The sequence below is a fragment of the Electrona antarctica genome (assembly GCF_951216825.1).
Source record: "Electrona antarctica genome assembly, contig: scaffold_33, whole genome shotgun sequence".
In the NCBI taxonomy this organism is placed as follows: domain Eukaryota; kingdom Metazoa; phylum Chordata; class Actinopteri; order Myctophiformes; family Myctophidae; genus Electrona; species Electrona antarctica.
Genome location: NW_027638147.1, coordinates 874,290 through 879,595, shown reverse-complemented (window position 1 = coordinate 879,595; position 5,306 = coordinate 874,290).

Below are 5,306 nucleotides of genomic sequence, written 5' to 3'. Positions count from 1 at the left end.
CATAGAATACCACTGCTATGCAGACGACACCCAAATTTACATCCCCATCACAGCAACTGACCCATCCAACATTCACAAACTTGAAATCTGTCTAGCCGAGGTAAAGAAATGGATGAACAGCTCCTTCCTACTCCTGAACTCTGCCAAATCAGAGATGCTACTAGTCGGTCCAGTCAAGCATACTCATCTGTTCAATAACATAACCCTTAACCTCGATGGCTGCCCAATAACCCACAAACCAACAGTCCGAAATCTAGGAGTCATTTTTGACACATCTTTATCTTTCACACACCACATAAAAAGCATTACAAAATCTGCCTTCTTCCATCTGCGCAACGTTGCTAGAATCCGTCCAATACTCTCACTTCCCGACGCCGAAACCCTGGTCCACGCCTTCATCACCTCAAGAATAGACTACTGCAATGCCCTCTTCTCCGGTTTACCATCAACAGCAACAAATGGCCTCAGATTAGTACAAAACGCAGCAGCTAGAGTACTCACCAGAAAAAAGAAATTTGACCACATCACACCAACACTAATAGAACTTCACTGGCTACCCATACAGGCCAGAGCCGACTTCAAGATACTCCTCCTGACCTATAAAACCTTAAATGGACTCGCACCACCTTACATGTCCAGTTTAATAAATATATACATCCCCCCAAGACCACTACGCTCTCAGGATGCTGGAAAACTCACAGTCACAACACATAATAAAATAACGGTTGGGGGCAGAGCTTTCACACACCGTGCCCCCTGTCTCTGGAACGCTCTCCCTCAGGATGTCAGAAATTCACACTCCCTGGAAATTTTTAAGTCAAGGCTAAAAACACACCTTTTTTCTATACATTACAGTTCCGCTTAGTTTTTATGCACATTTTACCATGTTTTACTATGTTTTTATTGCTATTTGTGTTTGATTTGTTTTGTATAAATGCTGTAAAGTGCACAGAGACCCCCTGGGGTGATTTTGTACTATAAATAAAATAAACTGAACTGAACTGAACATAAATCTTCACGTCGTTGTCCCCTACCTTGATGTTTTGGGTTTGTCATTTTGACAACAACTATTGTTTGTTTGTTAAGCGGTTAAAGCTCTATATTCTGATATACTCATTGTAATAGAGTGTTTGTTCAGTCACAGGGCTCTCCATGTCTGTGTAATAAACAATGTGAGAAGATTAATAAACAATATCATATAAGATCTTTATACCACTGCTATCAACTCCATCAAGCTCATCCTGGGTCTCCCCTAACCTGACTCCGCCAGATGGGGCAGCAGAGAGTACACTGGGTACTCTCTGCTGCCCCATCTGGCGGAGTCAGGTTAGGTCTCCCCATCAACAGCTACGTTCTGTGGCTGATACTGAGTGGAGCTGGTGGGACGATCGCCTCCGAGTTCTTCTATCTTAACCTGATCGTATCTGTGACCATCTCTTCCCTGGCCTCTGTCTTTTACTTTGCATGGCTCTTCACATGCACATTAATTTTGTTCAGGGTTTTTTCGCATTACTTCTAGTGTTTTTTTTCTGGTTCCCTGTTCCATCATTCCAGTGTTGTATCTGTGTGGAGCGTTACATAGCGGTGGTTCACCCCGTGGTGTTTCTCAGGTACAAAGCTAATCCAACGCAGGGAAGCTGCAGTACCCTCACTAAAACGCCGGGACAGCGCTCCACACGTCCCAAACTCTTCTCCCTTTTGGCTCCAAAACATTTCACATTATAATTATGTTAGTGAAATGGGTATGGAGACATGGGAAGACTTCTGTTACTGAACAAACAATATAACAATGATTACTAGAGCTATTTTAATATCCCTTACAAGTTACAGCACCTTTAACATTTCACAAAGGATAATAATAATAATAAGTTCTGTAGTTCTGTTGAAACCCAGAGTCAAAGAGGTGTAAAATGGTCTCAGTTCATCCATAATGTGATCATTAACAGGTGATCTGTCCAATGCCAGACAACCAGTGACCATTAACATGTTTAATCTCTGCATTTGAATGTATTGTCTACAGTGAATTAATCATCAGCCATCATCATTTACCCTTGTTGAACAAAGCTAGCGTATAGCGTCAAACCAACAACAACCCAGAGCTAGCCGGAAGCATGACGGAGGGGCAATAAAGAGACTCAGAGAGCAGACGTGGCTTTGCTTCTTAGACCATGGCTGAGAGAGCAGTGTCTTTATTTTCACTTCCCTATATACAGATCACATGATCACGTGACCGGTATGAAAGAAAAAAAAAAAAAAAAAAAACCTTGGACTGTATGTTATTCTCCAAACATGAAACCCTCAAAATGTCTCAATTGACACAGCCTGGCTGGTTTTGTCATAACATCGGCAACCATTTGTTCAGTTGGACAATACTCGAGAATCACTTTACCATCATTGACAGTTGATCTTACAAAGTGGTATCTTATGTCAATATGTTTTTTAGCTAACGCTATTGTACCTTGATTGTCCTCGTAAATCTTTGGCTGCATGTAATGAAATTCATCAATACATTGTAACAATTGAATCAAATACAAACACTCTTGTAGAGTTGCCGCTAAAGCCATGTACTCAGCTTCACAAGTTGAAAGTGCTACGGTGTATTGCTTTTTAGACCTCCATGAAATCAAAGGGCCCTCTGGGTTTAGGCTGACACAATAACCACTAGTGCTACGTCTGTCACTTGCATCCTCTGCCCAGTTTGCATCACTATATGCTATCAAGCCTAGTTCCTCACATTTCCTATAGCATAAAGATTTTTCCCTGGTTCCCTTCAGATATCTCAGCACATGTTTCACTGTGATCCACTGCTCTTCTGTTGGTTTAGAAAAATATTGTGAAAGTTTTCCCACTACAAAACTCAGATCTGGCCTGGTACAAGTAGTCAAGTATATTAGACTACCCACAACTTCCCTGTATTTTCTCACATCCCCCAATGACTCACTGCTGTCAGTGTAGTTCAGTTTTGCCTCACAGGGTGTTGTTCTTGGCTTGCAGTCCTGCATGTCAAATCTAGTCAATATTTTGTCAACATATTTCCTTTGTGACATAGTCACATAATGTTCACCTTGTTCAAAATCAATACCAATGAAATGTTTCAATTTGCCTAAGTCTTTCATTCTGAATTTTGCTGTAAGCATTTCTTTGACATCAATCATCACATTGTCATCACTTGCTGCAATTATTATATCATCGACCCAAAATAAAATGAATACCTTTTGATCCTTCATTTCCCTTGTGTAAACACAATAATAAACTGGGTTCTGAATAAATTGATTTTTAGTTAAAAAATCATGCAACATCTTGTTCCAATTTCTCCCTGATTGTTTTAAACCATACAAAGATTTATTTAGTTTACACACCAGCATGTCCCCATTATCAGATGTAACTTCATATCCCTCTGGTTGTCTCATGTAAATCTCAAAATCTATTGGTGCATGCAAATAGGCCGTTTTGACGTCCATTTGGTGTAAGATCATATTCTCTTGTGCTGCCTTTTGCATCAATACCCTCACACTAGTCTGGTTTGCCGTTGGTGAAAAAGTCTCTTCATAATCCACACCTGGTTTTTGATTGAAACCTTTGGCTACATAACGTGCCTTGAATTGTTTAGATTCATCTGCATTGGTTTTTAAAGCATACACCCATCTACCCCCCACTATTTCTTTGCCTTCTGGCAGTTTAGTCAGGGTAAACGTGTCATTTTCCTTTAGTGATTCAATTTCCTCATCCATAGCTCTTGCCCATAACTTAGAGTCAGGTGATGCCATTGCCTGCTTTACTGTGTGTGGCACATCACAAATGACTCTATAACAATAATCAAAGGTTATGTCATCTAGGTCATCAGATTTTACTTGACACTCATAATCCTTTAAATACTGAGGTGGTTTCACTTTTCTTCTGGGATATGTTGCACTCTGGCCACTGTCACCTGCCTGAGCACTGACCAAATCATCCATCTCCCCTGCTTCTTGTTCCTGTATCTCACTGGTTTGGCCATCTTCACCTGCCTGAACATTTGCCAAATCACTCATTTCAACCACAACCTCTTGTTCTTGTGTCTCGTTAGTTTCCCTATCTTCAGGGAGGTGGTTTACAGTCCTTCCCCCACTGCAATCATCATCCCAATCTGTTTGGTCTGAATCTCAATGACATTCCTTTGAATGAACTTTACCAATCTGTTCTTAGTTACCTTCCCAGTGTCGGGATAAAACACTAAATAGGCTGGGCTATTTTTATCATATCCTACAAATATCCCTTTTTCACATCGTGAATCCAACTTTTTCTTATTTTGTTTATATGCATAGCATGGGGACCCAAACGTTCTCATTCTTGAAAGGTTTGGCCTCTTTCCTGTCAGCATGTAATATGGGGTCTGTCCTACACGCTTATTGAAAATCTATTTCGGATAACAGCAGCCGTCATTACCGCATATGTCCACAATTTCCTTGGTAATTTGCACTCAATCAGCATACATCTGGCCATCTCAAACAGCGTTCGCCAATTTCTTTCAGCTGTCCCATTCTGATGGGGTGAGTATGGAGCTGAGGTCTCATGTCTAATGGACTTTCCGCTTAACAATGCCTGAAAGTGACCAGAAGTATACACAGTACCATTATCCGAACGAATACACTTAATTTTCCCATAGGGTGAAACATCGGCAATGTACTTCTCTGTAGTTTGAACTGTGTCACTCTTAGATTTCAAGAAATAAACAAAAGTAGCTCCTGAATAGTCGTCAGTAAATGCTAAAGCATATTTGAATCCGTCTTTAGCCGTTGGATCAATTGGTCCAGATAAATCAGTGTGTACAAGTTCTTGTGCTGCTTTAGCTCTTTGGTCTGGTTCTCTATTTCGGCTCTGAGCAAATTTACCTTCTATACACACATCGCATGACAACTTGGAAATATCAACCTTGCCTTTAATTTCCATACCATCAGTTACATTCTGCAGTTTTAACACATCTTCGTAGTTGCAATGTCCCAGAATCTCATGCCACGTCTTGATGTCATAGCACCCATGACATTCATCAACATCAATACTCTCATCAACGGTGTTTACATAAAACAACCTGTCATGTACCTTAATGTCAAATGTCGTGCCGTCTCTCTGGATGAACTTGTTCTGTCCCTCTTTGAAGATGAATGTGGCTCCATTTGATGTTGCTGCGTTGACTGAGAAAATGTCTTGGGGAAAGGATGGAACATACAGCGCCCCCTTCAGCATCGTTTCCACCTCTCGACCCTTGGTATCTCTCAGGTAAAACACTGCATACCTCTCTTCAGCGCTAGAGGCCCTCACTCCATCAG